A 21,316-nucleotide genomic window follows, 5' to 3' on the forward strand; every position below is an offset into this window, starting at 1 on the left:
GCAGGGACACCTCCACCTGCCTGGCCCAGGGACATCAGTGAGGTTCACTCCTGCTTAACTCCCATGGCTCACTTTGCCTCTCATCCCCCAGAAGTGGGATAACACTTCTCCAGCTGACTCATGGCTGAAGGGAGAATTTTATGTAGGAAATAGCCGTGTGCAGTAAATATCTCTGTTTTCTGTTCTATGCTCTACAATCCTTCTCCCTGATCCAGGTGGGCTTTTTGTTGTTTTCCAATGTCTCCCTCTTCATGAACACAGTTTCCAGTGTTAGTAAACATTGGAGATCTTTTCCTTGGCAATATTACAGTTATGTCCAGTGCTGGCAGGATTTGGAATGATGAATTTGTCCCTCATATAACCACTGTCAATGCCTCATAAACAGTTGTGGAAGTGTTGAAAGACCTGTTTCCACTGCAAGGATAGGAAATTGAGGCCTGGGGAGGCTGTGGACCCTTCCTGAACAAAGCATCTCCCAAATATGTTCCAGAATGTCAGAACTGCATGCTCATTGCAGTAACACCCAGGAGTCTTGTGATGTTTAGCTTATCTTTTCTTCCTCTTTTCTCACTGAGGGATGGAAGTGTAAAAAGCAAAGAGAAGGAGTGAAGATTGGAGATTTAACTCTCTCTAATGTCTCACAAAACACCTCTGGGATGGCCTTTGCAGCATGATTGATGTCCCAGAGGCTCTGAACCTCTGGGTGCTGCTTTGGGCACAGCTGGGGCATGTTCTGGTGCCCACGAGTGCGTGAGGAGCCCAGAAGGGCAGCGGGTCCGTGTGCTCAGGTGTAGAAGCTGCACTGAGTGGCTCTTCCAGAGCCCCTCACACAAAGCCCAAATCCAGGGACACGTGGAAAACTCACAGCAGAACTGGCAGCTCCACCTCAGCCTTTCTCGTTCGGTGTCACCAAGTCCTGTGAGTTCCTTGGGTCATGTGAGGATGGGAATTGGTCTTGTGAGGATTTGAGAAGTTCCAGCTCCTCTGTGGATTTCAGCCCAGGACAGGACAGGACCCCTGTGAAATGCTGGTTTCCTCCTGGCTGTACACTGCAAGCAGCAGCAGCAGCAAGGCTGGGACAGAACAGAATAACCCAGAGTGAAACGCAGGGCACTGAAAGAGCTCTTGAATTGAGAGTGGTGGTAATAATCTGAGAAACCTCCTTATCTTCTGGGAACAGAGGGAGAACAAAAACAGGACTAAACAGGATTATCTATTTTTACTTTAGTGTGGTCTCACAGTTTTGATGCTTTGGAAGCTCCAGGTGTACAGTACAATAGATATTCCCTGTTACTGCCTTGTTGTTCACACTTTTCCCCAACTGATTCCCACTATCACTAACAAAGTCATTTTGCCATTCTTGGAAATCTCTTTATTGCATTTAACTTAATCTCAGAGCCAGTAAAACATTTAAGATCTGCTAATTTCAGTTACTCCCTTGAGTGACTTGACTAAGTACTTTCTGGTAGAGCCACAATTTGAGCCCTTCACTGCTTCAAATCCAAAGCCTTTGTGGTTGTTGCTCATTACCATCTGAAATTTGCCATGATATTGTTGTATATATTTTTATTGTGCATTCTATCTTAAACCCACAATATTTCCTTGTTAACACATAGCTCTATGAAGAGAATTAATCACACTTGAATATTCAGGTATTCCAGAAAAGAAAGCTGGAGTTAATGGAGCTGGATAATGAGAGTAACTTTAACCAGCAGGAGCTGTGACAGGCTCCACAGCCAAATGGGGCTGTTGCTGAACTCCTCACTGGTGTCCTGATGTGGGAGAAATGTAGAATCAATTTATGGGCTAATTAAAATTCAAGACCAGTTCTAAAAGATGGACCTGGCAAGTTATGTGCAGCTCATGGCAGAGCCACTTTTTAAGTTTGTTTTGTCATGAAGGACATTCTAAAACTTTTTTTTGTTTCTCTTTCTGGCTGCATTCCATGCTGGAAGGAGCAATAGTTCTTCCATGTGGTTAGCAATACCCACTTGGCCAATGATCTCATGCACCAGGGCTATGGAATGATGCTCTTTGCTGCCATCAGTGATGAACACACTGCATCAACCATTAATTATCTTTAACCTGTCACAGCTCAGCACTCTGGTCTTTTCCAGTATATTCCAATGGAAGTCTCAAGAGTTATTGTATCTTTTTTCCTTTCTTCCTTAGAAATGTTTTAGGATTATGTTTTTAATAAGGGCTCTTTGAAATACTTCAGATTTTGGAGAACCTTATCCTGGAGCATGTTACTGTGGGAGTGCAGGCTGCCCAAACTGAAATGCCAGCACTGCATCTCTGATTTCCTGGGTGTCTTTATTTCCAAGGACATGTGATAGAAAAGCAAAAGCCCTTTGTATTTGAGAAGCCATGAACTGCCTTCCTGAGGGCAGAACCTCCAGGTGGGGTTGCTGGACACTCCATATCTATTCCCTCCTCCAACAGAGGGAATTAAGAGGCTTTGTGATGATGTGTTTAATCAGAAATAAAGGTGTTACCCATCGTTTCCGTGCAGTGATTTCTCTGCTCTGCCACGGGACACTGCTGGAGCACCAGGAGAGCTGAACTGCCCCTGACCTGGGCCACTGCCCTTTGTGGTGCTTTGTGCTTTTCCCAGAGTTTCGCTGAATATAAATTTTTCAGTTTAAAAAAAGCAAGGATTTCTTCCATGTTCACATTACATCACTCCATGTGACTCCTTGGGTGGCTATTTTTGTAGCCTGTGGTGATATCACTGAGTTCCTAGAATCACGATGATAAATTTTAGCACTGAACATTTATTTAGTTGAGGAACTTCTGTATTTTTTTTTTTTTTGACTGCAGAGTTCCTCATTGTACTTCTCTTTTCAGCCTGGCTTTCTGCAAACTGTCTGTTTACCACGTTGGGTGGAGTCTGCTCTACTCCCCAGAATACCTGCATGGGAAAATGTTATTTCTCTTTCCCATCCTCTTTTTTTTTCCCCCCTTAATTTTATGTATTTGTGAGAAATCTGGCATGACAATCCCATGTGTTTTAAACCTGCTTTTTAAAAACACATTGCACACTTTCATGGGGCTTTGTGTTGCCAGGCTCTGTATAAACAAAAACCCTGAGTTCAACATCTTTTTATATTCTTCATGCACCTTTATTCCAGAAATTGACACTCCAGATGTTTCTCTGGGATTCACCTCTCATTTTCAAGGATTTTCAAGTTATTTTTAGAATTTTTGTAAACACAGCACAGCTTTTTAACCCTTTAATTTAAACCATGTGGGTTTTCTGCTTTACTGTCAAAACTGTTCTAAGTGTTTTTATGTCATATTGGTATTTTTTCTGTGTTGGAGAAGCAACTCTGTGTTTATCCTACTTAATGAAACAAAGGCCAAGCATGGCAAAATGTGCTCTCCAGGATTTTGTGAGGGAACAAGAGCATCACTAAAGCTGAGCCATAATTATTCTGAAAAGCCTAGGCTGTCCTGGCTTAGCAGATCCAGATTCCAACAACTATGGAACAGATGGAGAACAGATCTGCACCTAAATCTTGTGTCCTAAATACTTTTCAAATTAGGAGATGCACAAGTAATTTATATTAATAATAGATTGCTTATTTTTCAATAATATTGATTTTATCAATCTATGCATTTTGAAGTAACAGCTGAAGGGATAAAATGCTTGCAGGTTGTTTAGCTCAAAGATGCTATTCTAGAGACTCAATGTAATCTAGAAATTTTAATTCAAAAAACCCAAAAACAACTAAAGGGATCTTACCCTCCAAATCTGAACAGGATGAACAAGGAGCAATATTAGCTGCCAAGAAGTCATTGTGTAAGTCATAGTGTAAGTTGCTTCTAAATGGCAATTTAAAAGCCCTTGGCTCTGGTATTTCAAATATAAAATCATAGCAAGCTGAACACAAATCCCAAAAGGCAACTCAGAGAAAGCATAAAAGACTTTCAAATGCCCAGCAATAGAAAATCAGCCTCCAATTCAGGAAAACCTTTCATTGATTGCTACATCACTGGAAGTCAGAGTGGGAGAAAACCCTTTTCTGTTCACACACAGCACCCTTCCTGATCACCTCTCACTGGATTTGTCGTGGTTTGATAGAGAATATCTGCAAATACCCAGCACAGTGCTGACTTTCTGAGTTTCTCTAATTCTCACTCAAATCTTTTCAGTCCCTACAAGATGACTATAGAGGCATGTGAGTGGTGCTTGTCCTATGGAAATAACTGTATTTTTTCTCTCATCCTTTTCTCTCCCAGCTGAAGACTCCTAATGCAGTTAGGTGCTTATCATGTAGGAGCTGGTTTCTATCTCTCCAAATCCCTGGTGCTCTTTTCTCTTCCTCTTAATTTTGTTACACATAAATTGCAGGGCACAAACAGACCTTCCTGCTGTGTTCAAAATGTGGTACAGCCTTAAATCCTACAATTTAAGTAAATACTCTCTTCTGTTCTGTTGTCATCTCTCCCCCATCCTAAACTCCTGATGTTGTTTCTTGTTTTAACCATTGCTGAGCACTGAGCTGGCATTTTTAGGGAGCTCTGCCCAGTAAATCCCACCTGTCTTTATCTGGTTGACAAGAGCCAAAGCAGAACCCCTGGCTGCTAACACACAATGCAGGCTGTCTTTTCCTAGACCGTTGCTTTGCATCCACTTGCATAAGGTGGAATCTACTATTTCATCATCTAATATTGCACTTTTTCAGTGGCTGCGTTTTAGCTTCAAGCATCTTGAAAATTTTGTTTATCAGCAAATTCTCTTGCCTTCCAGTTTACTCCTGCTGTTATTTTTTATGACCTTTTGAAGAAGTCACATGGGCTTTCTTCGAACAGGCTAATACCTGTGGCAGGTAAATTAATTATAATGTATATGGGATTTTGAACAATGGATTAAAAAAGAATTAACAGCTTGAGCTCTGACTGTACATCATGATACTGCTGCTCATGTGAGCGCGATAAACAGCTGAGTAAGCAGGGCTGGCCCTTGAGATCTACTTTACATATGCAAAAGCTGCTCTTTGTGGGATCAGTTTCCAGCTGCTCAGGCTGCAGTTTCCCAGCCAATAACTCGGCTCCGTGGGCTGCTGCCAGATGGGGAGATTCCAGTCCCTGCACACCTCAGCCTTCCCTGGCCGTGCTCACGGAGCGCTGCGATGGAGTTAGTCAGGAAAACATCAAATCTGACTCACGGTGCGGTGCCCTGAGCGCCGATCCAGGGTGCGAGAGGCAGAGGCTGCAGCTGGGGCTGCAAGGGGAAAAGGGGCTGTCCCTCTGGCACCCTTTGGATTTTAGCTCCTCGTCGAGTCTTGTTTTACAAAATATTAACTTATTTGAAAGACTGTCCAGGTTTCTGCTGCAGCAGAACAATCCCATTTACTCAGGATACAATTGTACTGTTAAACTGCACCTCAGCCCTAAAGCATAGCACTGCTCCTACTTTTTATTCACGGAAGGAAAGATGAGGCTCAGAGAACTTAACCAAACCCTGGTTTTCTCCATGTTGTCTTAACCAAATCCTGGTTTTCACACTGCTGCAGAGGGAAACTTGAGCCCTTGACAGAGCCATGGACTGCTTGTCTGCACTGTCAGACCTGTGAGAGCATCACTCGGGAGGAGGTTACACTCACACCGCTGCTGCTGGAAGGGAAAGCTTGTGCCTGGAAATTAAGCCAAAAATTGAAATGTTCTCTGAGGAAATACGAAGCCTGACTCAGTTAATCCGTCTGATAGCGTGAGTCTAGTAAGAATAACTCGCCAAGCTTTTTTAGCTTAATTCTGTGAGTTCTCTGAATGGAAAGGCACCCCCCTCAATCCCGAATGCTGAATACAGAATACCAAGCCCAGGGGAAGCTTAAAAATCCAGCAGTTGAGGCTGTTTGAAGGTTGATGTTGGTGGAACTGAAGGAACTGCATGGCACATCAACAGCTGCTTCCCTGGGACACACTGCCTTTCCTAATGACATTCATTAATTTGAGAATGCTAATGAAGACCAGGGCTGTTATGCCTTGTAGTAAATAGTTGTGGCAAGAACAGTATTTATAGGGCCTGCTGCTTTGAAAGTTTTCTACTGCATTCAGTCACTGTGGAAGGATAATTCTGTACTCTTGCCTTCTGTGATAAAAGTTTTCTTGGAACTGCTGTTCTTTCAGTGAGGAACGCAGTATTGAATGGAAAACTACCAATTTTCATAAGAAAATAATTGTTAATTTTAACAGCCTGCATAAAGGATTCTTTACAGTACTGTTCAACTTCAGCTACCTAGGATTTTATATCTTTGTCAAGTCTTTTACAAAATAATATTTTCAATATGTTGTTATTCTTTGAAAGCCCGCCCAGGTTTCTGCTGCAGCAGAACAATCCCATTTACTCAGGATTAGTAAATTCTACAATACCAGCTCCTTCCAAGTAGTGCTTTCAGACCAAAAACTGCAAAGTAAAGGTGATTAGGACATCTTGGCTGCTTGCCAAATTCCACAGCAGGCTTCCTTGGCAATTATCATCCCAACTGTTTCATGTGAGTTGTTCTGCAGCAGTCGCACCTTCCTCTAGGAAAAGAGATTTTACAGAAAGGGAGTCTGAGCAGTTCCTACCTCTCGCCTATTTCATTATTTATTGTTCCATATCACTACACAGCAGTGGCATATTTTGTGTAAATTCTTTCCATTACTCACAAAGCCACACAAACAGCTCGGAGCTTTCCTCAGAGAATTCTCAACTTCCTGCAAAAACAAGCAACAAAAAGCTACCAGGAAAAGTAACCAAAGACTTTTATTCACTTGAGTCTATTTCCTATCCCTAAGAGAAACTAGGATTTTCCACGTGCTTAAGTTAAATACTCAAGTGAACTACATTACATTAAACTAAATAAATCCATGCTATTTTGTTGTGTCAAATATGAGAATGGATCCTATTTCTTATCTTTACCCAAAGACTTCCTAAGGTTGCTCCAGAAATGGGAATTCCTCTTGAGTAGCTCTGTTTTATACAATCGCAATAATACACTTTACTCTGATAGACCTAAAAATCTGAATTTAGGCATTTGGTTGTAATGGAAATATCCTGAACTATCCTAGGTATAAGAAAAGCAGGAGTGACAATTTATTTCATTTTATAATATATTTAATTTATAATAATACATATACTGCATATTATAGTTAAAATATTATTAAATTTGCTTATAAAGCATGCAATTTTTATTTTGAACAAAACTATGTCTACAACCATCAATACTTCTTTAAGAATAAGTGCAGTTGACTGCTTTCAAAAGGTAAGTGAAGAGGAAGAGGGGGAAAAAAGAAGGCAAATAATTTTGCTTGCATTCTTGTCAGCCAAAAGCGTGATCCTACTTGAAAACTTGATATATCAAAATCCATTTCTTGAGGAAATAATTTATTGCTTTGTACTGAATGTTTCACCCAAATATTTAGTAAAAATAGCCAATCTTGAAGTCTGAAAGCTACAAGAAGTTAGATAATTTCCCCAGAGAGTGCTGGGGCGAAGCATCAGAAGATTGCCTGCACCAACATATCTCTGGTCACACTGTTCCTCATCCACAAGAATAAGGTTTTCACAAGAGGAGGAGAAAATCCACTGGGATTTATTCTCAAAAGACAGCCTTGAAAGAGGTGTATCTGTCAGGTGTGTCCTGGGGAGATGTCTCAGCCCTGAAGCTCCCCAGATGGCAACAACGCCTCGGAGTTTCACCCTCCTTCCCTCAGCAGAGCCTTGGCTTTCCTGCAATTCCAGAGCCACCAGAGAGCCCCCGTGCCTGTGCCACTGCAGCGACACTGCTCAGAATGAAGGTGATAGCATGGGATCTGTGTAAGAACTGAAATGGGGGGATGCTGAAGCCATCAAACCCCAAGTTGGAATTATCAGTAAATGCATTATTACACACTGGCAACAAAACATTGCTATTCCTTTCCATCCATTCAGCGTTGTATGTGATAAGAGGGAAAAAGAACCTTTTATTCTAGAAGTTAGCGTGTGAACATAGAATCAGTTATTCTAAGTTACAAATACTTACTTTATGAAAAGCAAAGGCTTCAGCTTGGCTTAGATTTTGCTTTTTTGGGTATTTTTTGGCCTCACTATCAAATTAAATGGATGTCTCAGCAATAATGTTCCAGCAGTTACTCAAGTCCTTATGTCACAGTTCCATTTATAGGGAGGGCAGAAGAAAGCCTTGCATAATTTGTTGCTAATGCAAAGCTTCTGTCTCCACCAGAAATAGGTTTGAGGGTGAGGAATGTCTGAATAAATGAATGTGAATACCTGTGAGTATTAGATGTGTATCTCCAAAGTATTAAAAGTACTCAGGTACAAGCAGACATGTCCACACTCATTTCTCTGCAGTTGCTGAGATTGAACAAATCTCCTAACGCAGCACACTGGGCTCCTGCACTGAGCTCCAGCAGGAGACTTGTATGTTTGCATTCCTTTGGCCTGATGTCTTTGCTAATTACTGCTCAAGTAATTTACTTGTTTTGCTCATAGCATTGTTTTGGGTTTTTATTATCTTGCAAAAAGAAATTAAAAAAGAAGTTCTTTCAAAAATAAGACCAAAGTGAACATCTTGTATTGGAGGCTTTAATCATAGTTCAGTAGACTTTTGTGTTGTAGCAGAAGCACGTCCTGATGTACATAATCAACCTGATTACCGCTGTCCAGTCTGAGAAATGAATGTGCAACAGCAAAAAAGGCCTCAGCAAATGAAACATCTGACAAAAACATCCCTCACCTTTATAATCAGACACCAAACGAGCCATATCCATGTGCAAGTTTTTAAAACATAGCACAGCTACACTGGTGTACCATGTTAGAGCTTCCCAGGGGGAATCTCCCGATGCCTTGTGCTGGGACAGAACAGTGCTGGCCCCTGTGAGGGATGTGTCCATCAGCCCAGAGGGAAATGTCCCCCTGTGCAGCTCAGTGGAGCTCTGCCTGCTCCGTGCTCTGGACAGGGCTGGGAGGAACCTACCCTTGTGCAGCCACCAAGCCTCATCAGCTGCATGACCAAAATCCTGCCCTGCTGGCACATTTTCCTGAGTGAGCTGCTGCTGAAGGCAGGTGCTTGCAACATGAGTTTTAATTGTCCTAGCCCTCAAAGCACAAATTGCTCTATAGGACACGGAGGACAAGAATCAAAGGCCGGCTACAGCAGGGGTGTATTGCCAAAAGTAACGCAGCCCTTTGATCACCTATCTTTGTTTATCTGAATGTTTGAGATGAACTTGAAAGACAATGGATAAATAGGCTGCAGCTGAAAGCAAGATAGCTTTTTTTTTCTTATTTTGCATTGCTTTTTTGTACCAGAATCCAGTTAATGAGAGTTGCATTTCTCTCAGCGCATGAATGCAGGCACATGGCTAAAATGGACTTTTGTCTTCTTGCTGCCTACATGAACCTTTGAGTGGTGCAGGTATTTATGACCTTATAGCCACATGCTAATTCGTGTGTGTTATCTGGGAACAGCAGAGCTGCAGAGCAGTTGGATGGATTCACTGGCTGCTTTGGGTTTCCTTGTCTCTGGAATCTGCCTTTGATAAAAGCCGAGAGTGACGGCGGCAGGGCAGCAGTGAGGGTTTCTGTGCACAACACAAACACATCACAGGGAGAGCAGAAAAAACCACTTGGGCTTTTTGATGAAGAGACAGAACAAATATGATTCGTGAAGAGATAAAGGAAGGTTTGTGTGTTTTTCAGCTACAGTCTGATACATGTGTGCACAGCCTCCTATCTTACCCTGTCACTACTCATTCCACGCTCATGATTCCTCACAGAAAAATGAAATTTTGTTGTCATCCTGTACATTATTAAAATGAACAACTGCAATTCTTCTGCTTGTAGAGAAACTAAATATTGAATGGAGTTCATTTACCATGAGAAATTGTCAATGCACAGCTTAATGCCACACTAAATAAGATGATAAATCCTTTATGTAGCTCTCTATCAGGTGTAATTGCTCTGCTGCAGAAGAGGTTTTTAGGGTATGTTCAGGCTGGGTTCTAAAAATGTTTGTCAGGAAAGAGCTATTTATGCTTTGTTATTTTTAAACTGCAGTACCTAGCTCTGAAGAGATTTTGTTGTGGTTAGACTTTTTCAGAAAGTCAAAATAAACCAAATAAACCAGTTTGGTTAGGTTTCAAAAATAGAATACATGTGTAAATCAAAGTGCTTTATTTATTGTCTCTGCAGTAGGAATGACTGTTTAAAAAGACACAAATTATAGCCTAGATTTTAAATTTTTTAAAATATTTTCCTCTTTTTGGATCTCAAAGAATGCTTATTCAGACTGACTTTTTATTCACTGTGCAGGTGGCACTCATCAGTTCAGCATCTCCACATGAAATTTATAAAACATTATTCTAAAATTATTTCCATGCTTTGATATTCTCAGTACCCAGTGCTATCCCAATTAACCTGGTGCATTTGTCTTGTGCTCTTTGAAACTTCCTATGTTCTGAAAGGAGATTTACCCAGACTCTCAATCCTTTCCAAAATTATTTGGAATTTAACTGCTATTCCTCCAACACTTTCCCAGCTATGGGGAAAAACCAGTTATGGTTATAACTGATAAAATACATCTGTACCTGTCAGCCACAGCTTCACAGAGAGCACTTTGAAGCCATGTGGCTTCGGGGATATTTTCTATTTGATTTTTCTCAGCTGGTCTGTACAAACAAATGGGGGCACCAAGGTGTGGGACAGCAGAGGACTCAGAGGACAGGGGCTGGGTCATGAGGGAAAATGGTTTGTGAGCAGGACCTGCACTTGACATCTCAGGTTTCAAAGCTCTGAGCAGCATTCTTGCATGTCACAGCTTCTTGTCACACCAGGAGAAAGTTAAATCTTGGTCATAAGTGCTGCAAATGACTATCTAAAATTCAGGAAAGCCGCTTAGCTCAGCCTGTCTGGAGAGGAGCCTGAGAGAACTGGCTGGGGGAGAGCAGTGCCTCTGAATTTTCCTAGAAGCAAATTGCATTTCACTGAAATTGGAGAGCCAGCAATGCTCTGCTGCACTGCACAGAACAAGGCCAGAGACACTGGATATCTGCAATACCATAAATGACAGCAGCAGCTAATGCAGGACTGGAAACTGCTGGAGAGTTTGTTGAAAATTCTAAGAATCTTTCATGTAAGATTATCAGTGAGGAAGGGCTAATATAACTTTATTTTTTTCAGCAGGAGGTTGCTGTTTACTGTTTATAGAGCTGCACTCAGAATAATTTAATTACTGCAAGGCGTAATGAAAAGCTGTTTCAATTTTATTCTGAAGTGTTCCCACACCAACTGGTATTGAAAAGCTACATAATTGATGTTTTCATCCAACATATTTAATCTTAATTTTATAGAAAGACACCATATAAGTATGAACACCTAATAGATATAGTAAAGAGATGGAATTAATTCTAAAAGAATATACAATAGAGGACAATAGTCCTCTATGGAATAGTGATTTTTAGATAAACGTGTTTCTTAAATGAAAGCATTAAAGCAGTGAAAAGAAAGGGAAAAAATGAAGATACTAACTTCAATTTCTATACAGAATAAAGCAGTGAACAGATGAGGCAAAACTTGTTGGCAGCATTGTGAAGGCAACCATGGCCCAGTGACTTCAGCTGGGGGTGTAAAATGTAACAGAAGAACTTTGCAGGACAGCTCTTGGTAACTTAAAGTACTCAAACTGAATTTCCCCTGGAAGTAAATAAAGTGAATTGAAGCCATCTGTGCTGTCATTCCTTCCCACTTCAGTACGTGTGAGGTGTATCAGCCTGTCCTGTGTGCATGGCTCCACCTTACACCGGCATGAAGATTCATTGGGCAAGTCCTGGGGGTTGGGGATACACAGACCTGCACAGAGCCTGGCTGGCTTCAGTGGATCTGCTTCCAGAATCCAGCCTGTCAGGGAAGTAACAAAGTCACTGCAAGCTTCATTTATCACCAATTAGATAAAAAGTGAAGCTTCTGGAAGGAGCTGACTGTTGTGTGGTACCTATGGGAAGTCAGGTGTTATTTTCATGTGGAATAGAGAGACTCCCAAGATTTGGCTGAAGAGCTGCTGGACAGGGTGAGAAAGGCAAGCACTGTAACCAGCCCAACAGCAACCACCTTTAGCTGGATATGGATAAAGTAAAAAGTTGACAATTCGTGCAGGACAAAGCAACAAAAATAATGGTTTTCACTCCAGCAAAACAAATGTACTGCACTGTTAACAGCTTCATATATAAGATGTCCTGTTGTTGTAAGGCAATTTATGCAATTTAAATTCTCAATGCATGAAAAACCCAAACTAAAAATTATATTCCACTCCCTTGAACACTTCAGTGACACGGGAAAATAATAAAGTCTTTCAGCTGGATGATAAAATATAAATAGTTTATGCATCATCATACAAATAAGGGATGCCTTATTTGGCTTCTCTTTTAGGTTGCTAATGCTTGATTTGTTCAAGGCCACTTTCTTCATGGTCTCTGTATGCTGGACTTCTTTTGTATCTAACTTGACTTAAATTTTTTCCTAAGCAGTGTTCTCTTAGTTAAAAAAAAAATTTATGCAGGAGTAAGAGAATAATTTGCAGCATAACCAAACCTTGCAGAAGGACAATGCTTTGACTGTGGCTCAGAGGGAAGCACCCTGGATAAAATGGCAAAGTTTGTCTATAGCAGTCCTTGGTTTGAGGAGGAAGGAAGTAAGATTTGATACCCAAAATTCCATAATAAAGTGAGTATATGCATTTCTTCTTTTTTCCAGCCAGCATTCCACTCCTAATTTTTGCTGCTCATTCTTCTGAGGCTTATAGGTATTAAGGGTACAATTAAGGTTATGTGGTGCCACTTCAAACATTTGATATTTTTTGGAGAATCCCCAAGTAATGACAGCCAAGTAGACTGGGAACACAGGAATATTGCAAATGGAAACACCACAAATAAGGAAAGGTTTCACTTTTCCATGCTCCTTTCCAGCAGGCAATGTGAAAACTCTTCTCAAAGATGGGGATCATCCCTCCCATTTTGGACTGGGAGGAAGCTGAGGTCCATGAGGCTGGGATGGCTTTGCCTGTGTGACAAACCCACTGGAGGAAAGGGAATTAATCCCCAGGGCTACAACCACCAGGCAGACTGGCCTCACACCTCCAAAGAATGGTTCTCATTTTCCTCCTAATCACGCCTCAGGCTGCTTTTTGTGCAGGTAGAAGACACCCCAGAGAGTGAAAATGTAAGATCTGATTATATGCCTGGACAAATGAAAGTCTAATACCTGGACATTCACACTTTAGACATCTAATCCCAAACATAAACCAGATCAACCTCGGGAAGAATGCTGGTAATTTTCAGTTTATTTTGGACAGTCTGTTCAGTTTTCATTTCCCTTCTACTTCAGTGCTGTAATGTTTCAGTTTCCTTGTTTGCTTTTCTGTTTCTTTCTTGCAATTATTGTCTTTCTTTGCATGTGCTGCATTGTTTAACTCGAAATTTGGCTTGCTTTCCTACAGATCTGTGTTTATTTGCTCCATGACTACAGCCCTGTTCTAGTCTTTTAAAAGAAGTTTAAAACTTTATGAAAGGTCTTTGTCGAAACCTCCTTTTCTTGAGGTGGTTTTTCCTGTCTTCTTTCCCTCTTTCTTTTCAAGCTCCTCATTGTACTTATATTTTATATTACAGTATTTTAAGATCCTTTTGCATATTTTGCTAGAATCTGTACTACTCGACCATATTACATGGACATGCTTAGTCTAAAACCATGTGAATATTTATTGTTCACACTGCTTTGAGTGTAGTTCTGTATTTTTTTCTCCTGGGCCGAGTTTTGCAGTCAGACATATGGATATGACTCCTGTTAAAGTTGCATAAATGAACTGGATCTGTGCATCACGGGACTTGTTCAGTTTAAATGTGACATTGAAAAGTTACTCTATAAGAATTCGAAAAGAAAGATTCAGATTTTAAATTTTGCCGTTGGTGGATACCACCTTGGTCTGGATTTGGCATTTTGGTAGGTCTGAGCCCATGGCAACGGGGAAGAGGAAAATAAGAGAATAAGATCTTTTAATAGCTGGCATCTCCATGTGGTTTGTCTCGTAAAAGAGTGCTACAAAAGCTTAAGTATTTCTTTTAGCAATGTCCTCTAAATTGAAGGCATTATTAGACTGGAATCAGTGGTCACTTTCAGAGTATGTGGGAATCATGGTATTCTAGAGACATGGAAACTTCTGTTCCAGCCTTCCAGAGCTCCTGGTTGCCATCCCCATTTCAATCCCCTATGACTTAGCAACCCCACCTCTTCCTGGAGGTCACCAGTGCCTAAGGACTCTCTGTGTTTTGGGGTTATTTTCTTATTTGGTGCTTAGGAGAGGCAAACCCAACAGTGCTGCTTTTTCCTTGTCCTTGCTATGCCTCTCTGAGGTTAACGTGACTTCAGCTGAACTCGGGTTTTGGTTTCTATCAGAACCTTCTTCCGCAGAGAAATCCAAAATAAGGCTGAGAATTTTGCTGGAGGCTCTTTTTTAGAGTAACGCTAATTTAATTAACTTACTTAATGTAACTTACGTGACTGTAAATGCAAACGTGTAATGCTCTGTAAAAACAGTCCTAGGAGAAATGTTTTCCTCTGCAATGGCTATCCCGAGAAGCTGTATTTTGGGGTGATAATTTGTTTACTATTTTGATGTGCCATTCTGTATGTTTTCAAAGCTAAAATAAGCGAGCTAACAGCGAGCAGAGCCCTTTGGTATCCCTACTTTTCCATGGACGCTGTGCTGAGTAACACAGGGATTGCTGCCTGACAGCTGGTCGCTGTCTCCTCCAGGAAAAGAGCTTGCACGCTATTTTTTTTTATTTATTTTTTTATTTCTCCCCAGATACCTTTCCCAGCAGCTCACACCCCACCCCTCAGCACGTACCGCCCCTTGGGAATTGCTGCCTGCTCCCTTCAGAGCCAGGGTTTGCTTTGCACAGGTAGGACAGGGCTTGCTTTGCCCAGGTAAGGCAGGGCTGGGCTGGCAGAGGTAGGGCAGGGTTTGCTCAGCTCAGCTCAGGGCTCAGGGGCTCTGCTCCGGCAGCGCGGCCGATGCGGGTGTCGGACCCAGCCGGTGCCGGTGCCCACACATCGGGGCTGACGCGCTGCCGATGCGCCCCGCTTAATTAATTAGCTAATTAATTATCAAACTACTGAGGGACTCAGCCGAGGCAGGGCTGGTGCGGATGCAGGGAGGCGGCCGGCTCTGGGAGCGGAGGGCGGGGGGTTGCTGTGAGGCGGTAGCGCTGCGGTTGCCTGAGGGGAGCCGGCTCTGCCGCCCCATCAGCGCCCGCTCCAGCCCCCGGCGCAGCGGCTACGCTCATCCCGCACTCCCAGGCCGGGTCGCGGGCAGGGCTGGAGGCGCAGCGCGGCGGGATCCCATTGGGATCCCATCGGGATCTCCTCCTTCCCTCCCTCCTCCCTCAGCCGAGCCCGCGGCGTCTCAGCCGCTCCCAAATGGCGGCGGGGCGGAGCGGCCGATCGGCAGCTCGGCGCTCCCCCCGCCAGGCGGGGAGGCGGGAGCGGCCGGGCAGACGGGCGCAGGGACGGCGTCGAGCGCCGAGCGGGCGATGGGCGGGGATAAATGTCTGCCTGGGCGCGGGGCCGCCATTTTCTCTGAGGCGCGGAACGAGCGGCGCCGGGCGGGACCGGGGCGCGGGGGACCCGCCAGGGGCCCGGCACACAGGTACGGGTGGCCGGGGAGTGCTGGGGGCGAGCGGGAGAATCGCTCCCCGTATTTCCGCTCTTTGCAGTGCTCCGTTCCGCGCTGGCGCCGCTCCGGGCTCGGCCCCGGGCGCGCTGACCCGGCCGCCGCCTTGGCCGTAAGGGCCGGTGGCCGCTCGGCTCCGGCAGACACTGGGGAAGGAGGAGGAGAACCGGGCGGCTTCGGGCCCGCGGAGCTTCGCGGCCGGATCGCCCGGGCCGGGCCGGGGCTCCCGCCGCGGGGACGGTGCCGGGAGGGCCGGGGCGGGGCGAGGGTGCCCGAGGGTCGGGGGGAGCGGGACTGGGTTGTGGCCGCCGCCTGTCAGCGCCAGCGCGGAGCCGCGCGGGTGGGCCCGCACCGCCCGGGGAGAGCATCCCGCAGCCCTGGAGCCGTGCCCTGTGCAGGGAGAGTGAGAGCGGGCATCCCGCACAGCTGGAACTGTGCCCTGTGCAGGGAGACTGAGAGCGGGCATCCCGCACAGCTGGAACTGTGCCCTGTGCAGGGAGAGTGAGAGCGGGCATCCCGCACAGCTGGAACTGTGCCCTGTGCAGGGAGAGTGAGAGCGGGCATCCTGCAGCCCTGGAGCCGTGTCCTGTGCAGGGAGAGTGAGAGCGGGCATCCCGCACAGCTGGAGCCGTGCACTGTCCAGGGGAGGATGAGCAGTGGGATGAGCATCCCGCACAGCTGGAACTGTGCCCTTCCCACAGCCGTGGCTGTGCTGGCCCGGTCTCCTCGGGTCCCTGCTGTGATGCTGTAGCTTTGTCACTCCTGCGCTTCCAGCGGGGCTCCCTGACCCTCCTGTTACTGTGATCCATAGTCTGCTGAACTGGGAGTAGAAAAAGCCTTTAGGTGTATCAGCACAACTGGATTCTTTCTGCTCGGGCATTCTTGGGTTTGAATTGCTTGCTTGATTATTTTTTGTAACTGAAATTCAGTTAGAATTTGATAGCAGGAGATTGTTTTGTGTCGGGATTTCTTGTAAGCTGTTCAGCCTTGCCAGGTAGCAGTGGTGTTCCTGCAGAGCCCGGGCTCCAGCCCTGTGCTCTGTCCTGCCTCTCTTTATCTCCAGCCTGACTGCACACACCAATAACCTGCCTGTCCCACTGCTGTCCCTTCTTCATCTTGCCTGTGACAGGCCAAATGACTTGTGTAGAATTGTTTTTCTTCCTAGCCTTGAAGTGACATCCATAAATGCAGGGACCTTAGCTGGCCAGTGAGACTGCAGAACCAGTTGCAGTGGGATTGCTGCAGCACAGTGTGTGTTCCAGCTGCAGCTGGAGGTTGTAGGTGTGCAAAACAGGAGGCTCTGTAGTGGTGTAAAACTCAGAATCTTTCCAAAACTGAAGCCAAGTTAAAATATCTGAAAATGTCTTTTATTTTAATGTTTCTGAAAAACCCAGCTCCAGATATTGCCTAAAGGATCACTGCATTGTGCTGAACTAGGATATCATTGGAATGGGCATGCTTATTCTTCATGACATGTCTGCAGTGTTGGTGCAGAAGGAGAGATTGAGTTGATGAATGTGAGAGTTAATTCCAGGCAATTCTCTTAAATCTCTTCTGGGGACACCCACTCAGAATGGAAGTGGCTTTAGTTTGGTTTGTCTTAATGAGAATTTTCTGCAGGCAAACCCTAAGGCTGCAATTAATCATGAAAGAGGTAGGGATCTCTGTGTATGCTCATGAAATGAATATGGTGACTGATTAATGTACTAAGCAATTTAATCTTAGATTATTAAATCAGAAGTGAAGTAGCATCATTGGGTTGGAGCATTGATGCTTTCAGAGACCTGGAATATGTTTTTCATATGGTTTGTTGCTATTCTTATTATCTTCAGGACTGAACAACTTATTGTGCAACACTGCTGATTAACCTGCTTTGAAAGAAAAGCTGGAAGTGGAAGAAAAAATGCCTGTTTTTTCTTTTTTCCAAAGAAGATCTGAACATTTTTTTTCAGTTGAATTCCTTTTCCATTTTTTATTCTTAACCAACAGTGCATTCTGTTCAAATTACATATGAAGTCACTGCTGTCTCAAGGGCCTGAACTTACTACGTCTTATTAAAATAACTCATTTTCTAAACCACAAACATGACCCACGGAAATCATTGGTCAGCACTTCTTGGTACGCTAAATCAGCAGTAATTTCTTCTGGGACATGTACTCCCCTCCTCCCCCCAGATTATTTATGTGGCTCTTTGCACTGTTGGAAAACCAGGAGTTGAGAAGAAAACCGAGTTTTCCTTGCTGGAAAACATTAAATTCAGAGCTGTTGGTTTCCAAGCTCCTGTAGGAGATGGGAACCAAAAGCTGTTAGGTTGAATTGTTTTATGTAAAGGAGCCTTCAGTCAAGATTCAGTGCAGGAGTTGAGTTGATGCACTCACTTCTGTGTTCTGGATACAGGATGTTTAAATTGTTTTTATATTGCTAATTAAGTTAGTAGAGCAAATGAACTTGCACAGTCGAATTCAGTGCAGGGTGGTATTTGGGTCTCTGCTGCACACTCTGTCCTTTTCTGTGCTGCCAGAGTCGTTCCCTTTGCCACACCTCTGTCACACCTCCAGCACCCCTCTGCTCTTGCTTTAAACACTCCCCGGTTGTTTTCCTCCTTCCCTTCCCATGTTGTCACGTTCTTGTCCTGCCTCCCTGGGCTGCCAGCTGGGCAGGAGGGAGGGATTTCCGTGGATTTAGGCTCCTTATGTGGTGATGTGCTCCTGCTGTGATGCCCTGGCTGATGGAGAGCAAGGAATTCCTTCATACTTTGCCTTCCTATTTCAATATCCTGTGGGAATGTCCTATTCTTTGTGCCTCTGCTTAACTTTAGTTGAAATGAGAGATACCCCAGAGTTCTGGAGGAGGGGCAGGGCAGTTGGCTGCCACAATCACCTAACACCAGATGCCCAGGGAATGAAGATAATGGGGTTTGTGCGGCTGCGTTTCCAAAACTTTCATGGCAATTCAGGTAGAAACGAATGATTGAAAAGGATGATTGTGTTGTAAGAAATAAGTTCCTGGATCATCTTCTAAATTAGAAGCACTGAAATCTAAAGAGTGTGTAACGAAAAACAGTATTTAGAGTTCTATTTATAATAAAGCCATCAAATTGTGTAAGTCAAAATTATCTTTATTTGGGGAAGCAACAAAAGTCATCAAAACAAGATGAAAACTTGTGATTTCCCAGATTTCAAGCATGGTGATTGAAGCATGATTTCAGTAAGTTTCACTTAAGTTTAATTTGTAAACAGATATTTACATCTACATTGTACCAGGTTTGATTGATTTTGTGTAGTTGCTTATACAAAACTCTTTGCTATTTTCTGGTATGAAATAATATCCACTGTGTATTGAATAAGGTTGTGGAAACATTTGGTCAGCTCTACAAATTAATTGAGAGAGGAGTTGATGTAGCAGTAGGGACTTGGCTAAAAAGTCTAACTTTTAAATTAACATGGTATGTTAGCAGTGACTGTGAATTAGCTCACGGCTTTTGAGACAGCATGAAGTAGATACAATTTATTCTGTATGGGTAACCCATGTTTAGTGATGTTCTTACTTTTTCTGAAAAGAAAGTCTACTTTGGCCCAAGTTCTGTGAATAATTCTCCGAGCTCTGCTGGCTCTTGCTGCGTGTGCTGTTTTTTTGTAAACAACGCTTTTGCTTTGAAAAGCAGCTGGCGCACGTTTATTCCTTTAGTGACTTGAATATTGTGTTTGTACTATAAATGTCATCTGTTTTACACAAAGTTGATTTTATTGCAGCAGTGTGTACTGACCTTTTACAGTTTAATAGAATATGGTCATCTTGTGTACTGAAATGCTGCAGTGCACATAGCTGATGAGGGTAAACAAAGTGCTGGTCTTGAGTCACTTGTAAATGAGAAAAGCGTTTTCTTGGTAGAGTTCAGAGCTAGGAGTTAGAACTGATAATTAATAAACAGTATGTTTACATAAGTATTCTTTATTCATTCAGGCTTTTAAGTGATGTAGTCCACGTGATCGAATTGTGTATTTTCCAGTGGGTTTTGCTTGCTTCTGGGAGTAAGGTTTTAACAGCAAGACTCGATTTGTGTAGAACAGCAGGGTGGCAAGTGCTGGTCGCTGCGTTTATTTGCAGTTGCAGGTGTGGCAGCTCTGCCGTTTCTGCTGTGGTGCTCCAAACGCATCCTGGATGCAGCAACGGAGCAAAGCGAGAGCACAGCTTAAATCAGAACTGTTTAACTTCGGGCAAAAGAGCTGGAAAACTGCCTTGCGAATAATCTGTGCATGTGGTGAGCGTGAAAGTGACTGTGCCGTGTTTTCTGGGCACTATCTGGAGATCTGCAATGAGACCTGTATCTCCAGCTCCTGTGACCTGAGCCCCCTTTTATGTTGCTCGCAGTTTCGTTGCTCCGTGCAGTCTCTCCCTCGCTGTGTTGTGGCTCTGCAGATGCTTCGTTGATTACGGGGTGCTGCTGTTTTCCCTCGCTGCTGTGCCAGTGCTTCCTCGCAGATTTCACTCCCGTTGCGTACCTGCCATTGGTTCGCCCCTCAGATGCTTCAGTTCTGACAAGCAGCTGACAAAAGGGCGTTAATTAATGGGGCATTCCGATGCAAAGACGTAGTATCGGTAGGAGCAGTTGAGCCATTGGTGTATTTTTAGTTCACAAGCAGAGGGAGGTTGCTTCACTAACTCGCAGCTGGGTGTGGCGTGGGGTTAACCAGATTAATTAAAGCTGGCTCAGAGGTTCAGGCTTTTAAAAATGGCTCTGAGCCCCCATTATAGTCTTCTGTTATATAAATTTTTTCACTGTAGAACAAGCTGGAGTTCTGAAAGTGAGGATTTTAGGAACACTGAGCTGAGAGATTAACAAGAGGAAGATGCAGGATGGTGCACAACTAGAAGAAAGATGTGTCTGATGCTGTTGTAGGGGAAAACATTTAAGGTATATATTGAAATACTTTAACATATGACCAGTTTTCCTTTTTCTGTAGTGTCTTTTAGTTTGCTTCCAGTGTATGTCCCTGTCAGCTGTATCAGTAATATGTTCTAGCTTTTGGATATTCCACTTTCTTGTTCTCAGGCATTTAAGAGTGTTTGCTCAAAGTCTAGTCATACTTTCAGTATTTTATGGTGGTGTTTCAGTCTATTAGCACACCACAAAAGGCACTGCTGTCTCTCTACTCACTTGCTGCCTGTGGTGGAGATGACTAAATTACCATGCTATTTTCTTTATTCAAATTTTCTTCGTGTATAAGAAACGTGTGAGATTTTACATAAGAGTTTTTTGGTGAAACTAAAGGAGCATGGTGAGGCAGGTGAAGATGCCATGTCCTCCCTTTTGTTTGCTTGGAATTGTTGCAGAAATGCAGGAACACAGAAGGAGAATCCTGCAAAGAACAGATAGAGGGGACCATTAGACTGGAAGCTTCAATGGTGGAAGTGTTGCTGGGAAGAAAAAATACTGGTTAATCGTATTTTAATTTTTTTTTTTCCAATTCCTAATTTATTGCTACCCAAAAAAAAATGCTATTTATGTTGTTTCCAAGTCATTATCGTAGAAGGTACACTATTGAAAGTTTCTCGTAAAGGGGAAAGTAAAGTGGAGTTTAATTCCACTTAATGTGGAGGTA

At 43.5% G+C, this 21,316-nt stretch overlaps 1 protein-coding gene across 8 annotated transcripts in view; it reads left to right on the forward strand.

Moving 5' to 3' along the window:
* Positions 1-21,316, forward strand: part of RAF1 (Raf-1 proto-oncogene, serine/threonine kinase) — a 65,753-nt gene that overhangs the window by 11,920 nt on the left and 32,517 nt on the right. For 3 of the 8 annotated variants that reach the window (XM_039559123.1, XM_039559124.1, XM_039559126.1), the window contains exon 1: positions 15,571-15,689. The exons of 1 other annotated variant lie outside the window; for it this stretch is intronic. The gene's annotated coding sequence lies outside the window, so the exon portion shown is untranslated. Of the gene's footprint in view, positions 1-14,919; positions 14,944-15,570; positions 15,690-20,453; positions 20,629-21,316 lie in introns of those variants that run through there. 4 more of the 8 variants (XM_039559125.1, XM_039559127.1, XM_010409731.4 and 1 more) reach the window with 3 other exon arrangements.

This window comes from Corvus cornix, chromosome 12 (assembly GCF_000738735.6).
Source record: "Corvus cornix cornix isolate S_Up_H32 chromosome 12, ASM73873v5, whole genome shotgun sequence".
Taxonomy (NCBI): domain Eukaryota; kingdom Metazoa; phylum Chordata; class Aves; order Passeriformes; family Corvidae; genus Corvus; species Corvus cornix.